At 44.5% G+C, this 12,756-nt stretch overlaps 1 protein-coding gene and 1 long non-coding RNA gene across 7 annotated transcripts in view; one reads left to right on the top strand and one right to left on the bottom strand.

Annotated features, from left to right (window-relative positions):
* The window catches only part of Prkn (parkin RBR E3 ubiquitin protein ligase), a 1,223,012-nt gene that overhangs the window by 39,383 nt on the left and 1,170,873 nt on the right, over positions 1-12,756 (bottom strand). The window lies entirely within an intron of this gene.
* Gm46604 overlaps positions 1-12,756 on the top strand; it is a 71,280-nt gene that overhangs the window by 7,413 nt on the left and 51,111 nt on the right. The window lies entirely within an intron of this gene.

The raw sequence follows: 12,756 nt of genomic DNA, 5'->3' as shown, positions 1-12,756 counted from the left end.
ATACAGACCCTAAGAGAACACAAATGCCAGCCCAGACTACTATACCCAGCAAAACTCTCAAATACCATATACATGGAGAAAACAAGATATTTCATGACAAAACCAAATTTATACAATATCTTTCCATAAATCCAGCCCTACAAAGGACAATATCTGGAAAACATCAATACAAGGAGGGAAACTACACCCTAGAAAAAGCAAGAAAGTAATCTTTCAACATACCCAAAAGAAGGTAGCCACACAAACATAATTCCACCTCTAACAACAAAAATAACAGGAAGTAACAATCACTTTTCCTTAATATCTCTTAACATCTAATATCTAATAAAATCAACTTTCAACTAAAAGTTATCAAAAAAGATAAGGAAGGATACTTCATACTGGTCAAAGGAAAAATCTACCAAGATGAACTCTCAATTCTGAACATTTATGCTCCAAATGCAAGGGCATCCACATTCATAAAAGAAACTTTACTAAAGCTCAAAGCACACATTGTACTGCACACAATAATAGTGGGAGACCTCAAGACCCCACTCAGCAATGGACAGGTCATGGAAACAGAAACTAAACAGAGACACAGTGAAACTAAAAGAAGTTATGAACCAAATGGATCTAACAGATATTTATAGAACATTTCATACTAAAGCAAAAGAACATACCTTCTTCTCAGCACCTCATGGTACCTTCTCCAAAACTGACCATATAATTGGTCACAAAACAGCCCTCAACAGATACAAGAAGATTGAAATAATCCCATGCATCCTATCAGATCACCACAGACTAAGGCTGGTCTTAAATACCAACAAAAACAACAGAAAGCACACATACACATGGAAGCTGAACAATGCTCTACTCAATGGTAACTTGGTCAAGGAAGAAATAAGGAAATTAAAGGCCTTTTAGAATTTAATGAAAATGAAGACACATCATACCAAAACTTATGGGACACAATGAAAGTGGTGGTAAGAGGAAAATTCATAGCTCCAAGTGCCTCTGAAAAGAAACTGGAAAGAGCGTACACTAGCAGCTTGACAGCACACCTGAAAGCTCTAGAACAAAAAGAAGCAAATACACTCAAGAGGAGTAGACAGCAGGAAATAATCAAACTCAGGGCTGAAATCAACCAAATAGAAACAAAAAGAACTATATAAAGAATCAACATAACCAGGAGCTGGTTCTTTGAGAAAATCAACAAGATAGGTAAACCCTTTAGCCAGACTAACCAGAGGGCACAGAGACAGTATCCAAATTACTAAAATCAGAAATGAAAAGGGAGACATAACAACAAAATATAGCTTAAAATAATTATTCTGTTTAATATTAACAGTTGAAATATTAAAATCATGTTCTACAAACATCATGGAAATATTATTGATAATTTATATCAATGTGCTTGAAATTTGCATTTTCTTCATGTTTAACTTCAAAGAGTTTTTGCTATTTTGAAATTTTAAAAATATACTTATTGATAAAATAATTTCTCTCCTATAAACACTGATAATCTTTATTAAGTAAACTGATTGTTAGACAATGTACACAGATACATAATGCATTTTAAATACTCTCTCACTATGTCAGGTGGTATCAAATAAGGGCTTTTGTATATATATATATACTTTTTTTTTTGAGACAGGGTTTCTCTGTATAGCCTTGGCTGTCCTGGAACTCACTCTGTGGACCAGGCTGGCCTCAAACTCAGAAATTCACCTGTCTCTGCCTCCCAAGTGCTGGGATTAAAGGCGTGCGCCACCACTGCCCGGCTTTTTTTGTTTTTTGTTTTTTGTTTTTTTTGTTTTTCGAGACAGGGTTTCTCTGTGTAGTCCTGGCTGTCCTGGAACTCACTCTATAGACCAGGCTGGCCTTGAACACAGAAATTTGTCTGCCTCTGCCTCCTGAGTGCTGGGATTAAAGGCATGCGCCACCACTGCCTGGCTTGAATATATTTCTTAATGATTCATTTTTAATATTCTATGTTCTTTTACTATGCTTAATTCCCAAAGAAAATATTCTGTATGTTTTGAAACAATTTAGTATTCATCATTAGATATAGGATCCTCAGTTATGGGTAGTATTAAATATTCATTAATGATATTTTTAGGGTATGAAAGAATATGAATATAAAAGTTGAACAAATTTTTTACATATTATTTCTCAAAATACTCAATATTATTAATATGCTTGATGTATAAAATGCATTAAATAATAAAAATTTAAGAAAAAAAAAAGGAATAACTGGCTGGTGTGTGTTTTCTATTCATGGATCCAAAAATAGCTCCTGGCTGGGTGTGCGTGTGTGACTCACCAGGAACTTAAAGTGTTGTAGACAAACCCACTGGCTACAGTGGACTCCAACGCAGTAGGTGAGAACCCACTTTTAAAATTATTTGGAGAGTCTGCGATGGAATGCACACACAGGAATGATATAAGTCTGGGGTGGGGAGTTCTCAGGGAGAGGATTCCAGCATGCAGAACTAGAACAAAGGAACACAGCTGCTGCAAGAGAGAGCTCAAGCTGAGAGACTGGGAGCTCCTGCTGTGCAAACAGTCTGACTGGTTCCCAAGTGCTAAGAGGAGACAGTGAGAAGCAAACAATAAAGCTGCCTGCCTCCAGCCAACAGATAAATAAAGGATAGAGATTTAGAAATCTGATTTAATTGTTTTTAAGGATAGAAGGGAATATACTGATTTTGCCTGAGCCATGTGGGGATTTCTTCCTGGGGTTCAAAAGTGATACAAAGAGTTTAAGATGAGAGGCAGAGAGCCAGATGGTAGATGCAGCAGGCATTCAGCTCCACAGAAAAGTGAAGTTAGGGAGAATGAATGAACAAATGCTTTAAAGAGATGTAAAAGTCTTGCTGGGACAATTTCTTGGATCTTTGAATGTGGTCAACACGGGATTTCTGGGATTGTCAGCCTAGTATGATAAAAACTAGAGCCTGTAAATAGACTTGTACAGTAAGTAAAAGGGATTTAATTAAAGTTAAATACAGAGACATATAAATATTGAGCTTTTGATCTTAAAAAAAAAAAAAGGTTACAAGCAGGAGGTAGGGAGCCTAGCCTATCCCAGACAGTAGAAACTTGGGCCTTGAGAATTATACAAAGAGGAAGGGACATACTACAATATGTACCCACAGTAGGGGTATTAATGTCCACAGTAGGGAGGATTCAAGTTTACACAGATGTATCAATAATTTAGGCCTTGATCTCATGAAGGTCGGGGCAGGGAACAGAAGAAGCACTGTCTCAACAGATAATATTTGTTTGGATAGCTTTAACTGCTTTGAATTGTTTTGATTATCAAAATGAGTGTGGTTATGAGTTTACTGATTGTGTTAAAGCTCCTCATGGAGAGAGGTCAAGCTGTACCCATGATGAATTCCCGTTACTGGACCAAAGACGTGCTATTTTGGGAGAAAGGCTCTGTATTTGTGTTGACAGGAAAGGAGAATAGGCTCTGGACCCCTTCCAGAGTGATATGTATCAGATATTATAGGGGAAGACCATCTGAAGATCTCAAAAAATTCGAGAAAATCACACAAGACAGGTAAATCAATCTGCTGATTCCTCGACATGGGAGCAGCCCAGTAACTGGCTTAGACATAAAAATGTCTCTAGCCAAAACTTGAGCTAAAGTGAAACAATAAATCTTATTGGTTATGGAATCCCTAAGATTCTTTGCCTTCCTTCATATGACATGAGTGAAGATTTATTACATTTGGTTATTGATAAAATTAACTCATAAAAGAAGACAGTTTTCTTTCACCTGCTCAAACAAGGATCTCTGCACCCTGCCCAATCCATATGAATATCTGACTGGTACTGAAACTTTGGTTGTGAGATTCGTATACTACAGAATATACAGCTTTGGCAAGATTCATCCTCAGAAATGCGGAACTGACCTGCTACTCAAGCACCCAGTTTCCTGATGCTGTCCAGAGACTTACCTCCAGAACAGCTTTCAGGAATTGTTGCTGATTCCAGGTCATCCCGCCTCATCTAACCTTTCAGATGAATACAGTCAGAACTTCGGTCAAGCCCCGAGACTTCTATGCATAGAGACTGATAACTGATGCTAAAGCTAGCTTTCTTTTTGGTTTTTCGAGACAGGGTTTCTCTGTGTAGCCCTGGCTGTCCTGGAACTCACTTTGTAGACCAGGCTGGCCTCAAACTCAGAAATTTGCATGCCTCTGCCTCCCAAGTGCTGGGATTAAAGGCATGTGCCACAACCACCCAGCTAAAGCTAGCTTTCTTAAGTCTAACCAATTTTCTAATTTTCCTAGCCCTCCCCACCCCTTTAAAGAATTTCTCATCATCTTCAATCAGCAGGAAGAAGGCATGGAGTGTCATCAGCCTGATTTCTTGGGTTTGGGTGTCTGGTTATGGTTATTTTACAAACCAGATAGGTTGTCATTTTAAGGGATAATTTGGGAATGGTCATAATTTTGAACACAGAGGAAATAGATGGGATGGATTGCTAAATTTTCTTAAAGAAAGCGTTGTGCAACCATAACCTTACATTTGTAGAAATCTTTATAATTGGTAAAATTGAAGTTATAATCTCTTAAACTGGTATGGAATTTATATATTGATATAGAATTAAGGTTTTCATTGATATGAATCTGTATATTGATACAAAATTTGAAATTAGACTCGAGCCCCGGGCTACCTTGCCAGCAGAGTCTTGCCCAACACCCGCAAGGGTCCACACGGGACTCCCCACGGGACCCTAAGACCTCTGGTGAGTGGATCACAGTGCCTGCCCCAATCCAATCGCGCGGAACTCGAGACTGCGGTACATAGGGAAGCAGGCTACCCGGGCCTGATCTGGGGCACAAGTCCCTTCCGCTCGACTCGAGACTCGAGCCCCGGGCTACCTTGCCAGCAGAGTCTTGCCCAACACCCGCAAGGGTCCACACAGGACTCCCCACGGGACCCTAAGACCTCTGGTGAGTGGACCACAGTGCCTGCCCCAATCCAATCACGCGGAACTTGAGACTGCGGTACATAGGGAAGCAGGCTACCCGGGCCTGATCTGGGGCACAAGTCCCTTCCGCTCGACTCGAGACTCGAGCCCCGGGCTACCTTGCCAGCAGAGTCTTGCCCAACACCCGCAAGGGCCCACACGGGACTCCCCACGGGACCCTAAGACCTCTGGTGAGTGGACTACAGTGCCTGCCCCAATCCAATCGCGCGGAACTCGAGACTGCGGTACATAGGGAAGCAGGCTACCCGGGCCTGATCTGGGGCACAAGTCCCTTCCGCTCGACTCGAGACTCGAGCCCCGGGCTACCTTGCCAGCAGAGTCTTGCCCAACACCCGCAAGAGCCCACACGGGACTCCCCACGGGACCCTAAGACCTCTGGTGAGTGGATCACAGTGCCTGCCCCAATCCAATCGCGCGGAACTTGAGACTGCGGTACATAGGGAAGCAGGCTACCCGGGCCTGATCTGGGGCACAAGTCCCTTCCGCTCGACTCGAGACTCGAGCCCCGGGCTACCTTGCCAGCAGAGTCTTGCCCAACACCCGCAAGGGTCCACACGGGACTCCCCACGGGACCCTAAGACCTCTGGTGAGTGGATCACAGTGCCTGCCCCAATCCAATCGCGCGGAACTCGAGACTGCGGTACATAGGGAAGCAGGCTACCCGGGCCTGATCTGGGGCACAAGTCCCTTCCGCTCGACTCGAGACTCGAGCCCCGGGCTACCTTGCCAGCAGAGTCTTGCCCAACACCCGCAAGTGTCCACACGGGACTCCCCACGGGACCCTAAGACCTCTGGTGAGTGGACCACAGTGCCTGCCCCAATCCAATCGCGCGGAACTTGAGACTGCGGTACATAGGGAAGCAGGCTACCCGGGCCTGATCTGGGGCACAAGTCCCTTCCGCTCGACTCGAGACTCGAGCCCCGGGCTACCTTGCCAGCAGAGTCTTGCCCAACACCCGCAAGGGTCCACACGGGACTCCCCACGGGACCCTAAGACCTCTGGTGAGTGGATCACAGTGCCTGCCCCAATCCAATCGCGCGGAACTCGAGACTGCGGTACATAGGGAAGCAGGCTAACCGGGCCTGATCTGGGGCACAAGTCCCTTCCGCTCGACTCGAGACTCGAGCCCCGGGCTACCTTGCCAGCAGAGTCTTGCCCAACACCCGCAAGGGTCCACACAGGACTCCCCACGGGACCCTAAGACCTCTGGTGAGTGGATCACAGTGCCTGCCCCAATCCAATCGCGCGGAACTCGAGACTGCGGTACATAGGGAAGCAGGCTACCCGGGCCTGATCTGGGGCACAAGTCCCTTCCGCTCGACTCGAGACTCGAGCCCCGGGCTACCTTGCCAGCAGAGTCTTGCCCAACACCCGCAAGTGTCCACACGGGACTCCCCACGGGACCCTAAGACCTCTGGTGAGTGGACCACAGTGCCTGCCCCAATCCAATCGCGCGGAACTTGAGACTGCGGTACATAGGGAAGCAGGCTACCCGGGCCTGATCTGGGGCACAAGTCCCTTCCGCTCGACTCGAGACTCGAGCCCCGGGCTACCTTGCCAGCAGAGTCTTGCCCAACACCCGCAAGGGTCCACACGGGACTCCCCACGGGACCCTAAGACCTCTGGTGAGTGGATCACAGTGCCTGCCCCAATCCAATCGCGCGGAACTCGAGACTGCGGTACATAGGGAAGCAGGCTAACCGGGCCTGATCTGGGGCACAAGTCCCTTCCGCTCGACTCGAGACTCGAGCCCCGGGCTACCTTGCCAGCAGAGTCTTGCCCAACACCCGCAAGGGTCCACACAGGACTCCCCACGGGACCCTAAGACCTCTGGTGAGTGGATCACAGTGCCTGCCCCAATCCAATCGCGCAGAACTCGAGACTGCGGTACATAGGGAAGCAGGCTACCCGGGCCTGATCTGGGGCACAAGTCCCTTCCGCTCGACTCGAGACTCGAGCCCCGGGCTACCTTGCCAGCAGAGTCTTGCCCAACACCCGCAAGGGTCCACACGGGACTCCCCACGGGACCCTAAGACCTCTGGTGAGTGGATCACAGTGCCTGCCCCAATCCAATCGCGCGGAACTCGAGACTGCGGTACATAGGGAAGCAGGCTACCCGGGCCTGATCTGGGGCACAAGTCCCTTCCGCTCGACTCGAGACTCGAGCCCCGGGCTACCTTGCCAGCAGAGTCTTGCCCAACACCCGCAAGGGTCCACACGGGACTCCCCACGGGACCCTAAGACCTCTGGTGAGTGGACTACAGTGCCTGCCCCAATCCAATCGCGCGGAACTCGAGACTGCGGTACATAGGGAAGCAGGCTACCCGGGCCTGATCTGGGGCACAAGTCCCTTCCGCTCGACTTGAGACTCGAGCCCCGGGCTACCTTGCCAGCAGAGTCTTGCCCAACACCCGCAAGGGTCCACACAGGACTCCCCACGGGACCCTAAGACCTCTGGTGAGTGGATCACAGTGCCTGCCCCAATCCAATCGCGCGGAACTTGAGACTGCGGTACATAGGGAAGCAGGCTACCCGGGCCTGATCTGGGGCACAAGTCCCTTCCGCTCGACTCGAGACTCGAGCCCCGGGCTACCTTGACAGCAGTCTTGCCCAACACCCGCAAGGGCCCACACGGGACTCCCCACGGGACCCTAAGACCTCTGGTGAGTGGAACACAGCGCCTACCCCAATCCAATCGCGTGGAACTTGAGACTGCGGTACATAGGGAAGCAGGCTACCCGGGCTTGATCTGGGGCACAAACCCCTTCCACTCCACTCGAGCCCCGGCTACCTTGCCAGCTGAGTCGCCTGACACCCGCAAGGGCCCACACAGGATTCCACACGTGATCCTAAGACCTCTAGTGAGTGGAACACAACTTCTGCCAGGAGTCTGGTTCGAACACCAGATATCTGGGTACCTGCCTTGCAAGAAGAGAGCTTGCCTGCAGAGAATACTCTGCCCACTGAAACTAAGGAGAGTGCTACCCTCCAGGTCTGCTCATAGAGGCTAACAGAGTCACCTGAAGAACAAGCTCTTAACAGTGACAACTAAAACAGCTAGCTTCAGAGATTACCAGATGGCGAAAGGCAAACGTAAGAATCCTACTAACAGAAATCAAGACCACTCACCATCATCAGAACGCAGCACTCCCACCCCACCTAGTCCTGGGCACCCCAACACAACCGAAAATCTAGACCCAGATTTAAAAACATTTCTCACGATGATGATAGAGGACATCAAGAAGGACTTTCATAAGTCACTTAAAGATTTACAGGAGAGCACTGCTAAAGAGTTACAGGCTCTTAAAGAAAAGCAGGAAAACACAGCCAAACAGGTGATGGAAATGAACAAAACCATACTAGAACTAAAAGGGGAAGTAGACACAATAAAGAAAACCCAAAGCGAGGCAACGCTGGAGATAGAAACCCTAGGAAAGAGATCTGGAACCATAGATGCGAGCATCAGCAACAGAATACAAGAAATGGAAGAGAGAATCTCAGGTGCAGAAGATTCCATAGAGAACATCGACACAACAGTCAAGGAAAATACAAAATGCAAAAGGATCCTAACTCAAAACATCCAGGTAATCCAGGACACAATGAGAAGACCAAACCTACGGATAATAGGAATTGATGAGAATGAAGATTTTCAACTTAAAGGGCCAGCTAATATCTTCAACAAAATAATAGAAGAAAACTTCCCAAACATAAAAAAAGAGATGCCCATGATCATACAAGAAGCATACAGAACTCCAAATAGACTGGACCAGAAAAGAAATTCCTCCCGACACATAATAATCAGAACAACAAATGCACTAAATAAAGATAGAATATTAAAAGCAGTAAGGGAGAAAGGTCAAGTAACATATAAAGGAAGGCCTATCAGAATTACACCAGACTTTTCACCAGAGACTATGAAAGCCAGAAGAGCCTGGACAGATGTTATACAGACACTAAGAGAACACAAATGCCAGCCCAGGCTACTATACCCGGCCAAACTCTCAATTACCATAGATGGAGAAACCAAAGTATTCCACGACAAAACCAAGTTCACACAATATCTTTCCACGAATCCAGCCCTTCAAAGGATAATAACAGAAAAGAAGCAATACAAGGACGGAAATCACGCCCTAGAACAACCAAGAAAGTAATCATTCAACAAACCAAAAAGAAGACAGCCACAAGAACAGAATGCCAACTCTAACAACAAAAATAAAAGGGAGCAACAATTACTTTTCCTTAATATCTCTTAATATCAATGGACTCAATTCCCCAATAAAAAGACATAGACTAACAGACTGGCTACACAAACAGGACCCAACATTCTGCTGCTTACAGGAAACCCATCTCAGGGAAAAAGACAGACACTACCTCAGAGTGAAAGGCTGGAAAACAATTTTCCAAGCAAATGGACTGAAGAAACAAGCTGGAGTAGCCATTTTAATATCGGATAAAATCGACTTCCAACCCAAAGTTATCAAAAAAGACAAGGAGGGACACTTCATACTCATCAAAGGTAAAGTCCTCCAAGAGGAACTCTCAATTCTGAATATCTACGCACCAAATGCAAGGGCAGCCACATTCATTAGAGACACTTTAGTAAAGCTCAAAGCATACATTGCACCTCACACAATAATAGTGGGAGACTTCAACACACCACTTTCTTCAAAGGACAGATCGTGGAAACAGAAACTAAACAGGGACACAGTGAAACTAACAGAAGTTATGAAACAAATGGACCTGACAGATATCTACAGAACATTTTATCCTAAAACAAAAGGATATACCTTCTTCTCAGCACCTCACGGGACCTTCTCCAAAATTGACCATATAATTGGTCACAAAACAGGCCTCAATAGATACAAAAATATTGAAATTGTCCCATGTATCCTATCAGACCACCATGGCCTAAGACTGATCTTCAATAACAACATAAATAATGGAAAGCCAACATTCACGTGGAAACTGAATAACACTCTTCTCAATGATACCTTGGTCAAGGAAGGAATAAAGAAAGAAATTAAAGACTTTTTAGAGTTTAATGAAAATGAAGCCACAACGTACCCAAACCTATGGGACACAATGAAAGCATTTCTAAGAGGGAAACTCATAGCGCTGAGTGCCTCCAAGAAGAAACGGGAGACAGCACATACTAGCAGCTTGACAACACATCTAAAAGCCCTAGAAAAAAAGGAAGCAAATTCACCCAAGAGGAGTAGACGGCAGGAAATAATCAAACTCAGGGGTGAAATCAACCAAGTGGAAACAAGAAGAACTATTCAAAGAATTAACCAAACGAGGAGTTGGTTCTTTGAGAAAATCAACAAGATAGATAAACCCTTAGCTAGACTCACTAAAGGGCACAGGGACAAAATCCTAATTAACAAAATCAGAAATGAAAAGGGAGACATAACAACAGATCCTGAAGAAATCCAAAACACCATCAGATCCTTCTACAAAAGGCTATACTCAACAAAACTGGAAAACCTGGACGAAATGGACAAATTTCTGGACAGATACCAGGTACCAAAGTTGAATCAGGATCAAGTTGACCATCTAAACAGTCCCATATCACCTAAAGAAATAGAAGCAGTTATTAATAGTCTCCCAACCAAAAAAAGCCCAGGACCAGATGGGTTTAGTGCAGAGTTCTATCAGACCTTCAAAGAAGATCTAATTCCAATTCTGCACAAACTATTTCACAAAATAGAAGTAGAAGGTACTCTACCCAACTCATTTTATGAAGCCACTATTACTCTGATACCTAAACCACAGAAAGATCCAACAAAGATAGAGAACTTCAGACCAATTTCTCTTATGAATATCGATGCAAAAATCCTCAATAAAATTCTCGCTAACCGAATCCAAGAACACATTAAAGCAATCATCCATCCTGACCAAGTAGGTTTTATTCCAGGGATGCAGGGATGGTTTAATATACGAAAATCCATCAATGTAATCCATTATATAAACAAACTCAAAGACAAAAACCACATGATCATCTCGTTAGATGCAGAAAAAGCATTTGACAAGATCCAACACCCATTCATGATAAAAGTTTTGGAAAGATCAGGAATTCAAGGCCCATACCTAAACATGATAAAAGCAATCTACAGCAAACCAGTAGCCAACATCAAAGTAAATGGAGAGAAGCTGGAAGCAATCCCACTAAAATCAGGGACTAGACAAGGCTGCCCACTTTCTCCCTACCTTTTCAACATAGTACTTGAAGTATTAGCCAGAGCAATTCGACAACAAAAGGAGATCAAGGGGATACAAATTGGAAAAGAGGAAGTCAAAATATCACTTTTTGCAGATGATATGATAGTATATATAAGTGACCCTAAAAATTCTACCAGAGAACTCCTAAACCTGATAAACAGCTTCGGTGAAGTAGCTGGATATAAAATAAACTCAAACAAGTCAATGGCCTTTCTCTATACAAAGAATAAACAGGCTGAGAAAGAAATTAGGGAAACAACACCCTTCTCAATAGTCACAAATAATATAAAATATCTTGGCGTGACTCTAACTAAGGAGGTGAAAGATCTGTATGATAAAAACTTCAAATCTCTGAAGAAAGAAATTAAAGAAGATCTCAGAAGATGGAAAGATCTCCCATGCTCATGGATTGGCAGGATCAACATTGTAAAAATGGCTATCTTGCCAAAAGCAATCTACAGATTCAATGCAATCCCCATCAAAATTCCAACTCAATTCTTCAACGAATTGGAAGGAGCAATTTGCAAATTTGTCTGGAATAACAAAAAACCTAGGATAGCAAAAAGTCTTCTCAAGGATAAAAGAACTTCTGGCGGAATCACCATGCCAGACCTAAAGCTTTACTACAGAGCAATTGTGATAAAAACTGCATGGTACTGGTATAGAGACAGACAAGTAGACCAATGGAATAGAATTGAAGATCCAGAAATGAACCCACACACCTATGGTCACTTGATCTTCGACAAGGGAGCTAAAACCATCCAGTGGAAGAAAGACAGCATTTTCAACAATTGGTGCTGGCACAACTGGTTGTTATCGTGTAGAAGAATGCGAATCGATCCATACTTATCTCCTTGTACTAAGGTCAAATCTAAGTGGATCAAGGAACTTCACATAAAACCAGAGACACTGAAACTTATAGAGGAGAAAGTGGGGAAAAGCCTTGAAGATATGGGCACAGGGGAAAAATTCCTGAACAGAACAGCAATGGCTTGTGCTGTAAGATCGAGAATCGACAAATGGGACCTAATGAAACTCCAAAGTTTCTGCAAGGCAAAAGACACCGTCAATAAGACAAAAAGACCACCAACAGATTGGGAAAGGATCTTTACCTATCCTAAATCAGATAGGGGACTAATATCCAACATATATAAAGAACTCAAGAAGGTGGACTTCAGAAAATCAAATAACCCCATTAAAAAATGGGGCTCAGAACTGAACAAAGAATTCTCACCTGAGGAATACCGAATGGCAGAGAAGCACTTGAAAAAATGTTCAACATCCTTAATCATCAGGGAAATGCAAATCAAAACAACCCTGAGATTCCACCTCACACCAGTCAGAATGGCTAAGATCAAAAATTCAGGTGACAGCAGATGCTGGCGAGGATGTGGAGAAAGAGGAACACTCCTCCATTGTTGGTGGGAGTGCAGGCTTGTACAACCACTCTGGAAATCAGTCTGGCGGTTCCTCAGAAAACTGGACATAGTACTACCGGAGGATCCAGCAATACCTCTCCTGGGCATATATCCAGAAGATGCCCCAA

This window comes from Mus musculus, chromosome 17 (assembly GCF_000001635.26).
Source record: "Mus musculus strain C57BL/6J chromosome 17, GRCm38.p6 C57BL/6J".
NCBI classification, from domain to species: Eukaryota; Metazoa; Chordata; class Mammalia; order Rodentia; family Muridae; genus Mus; species Mus musculus.
This window is presented reverse-complemented; position numbering and strand designations above follow the sequence as displayed.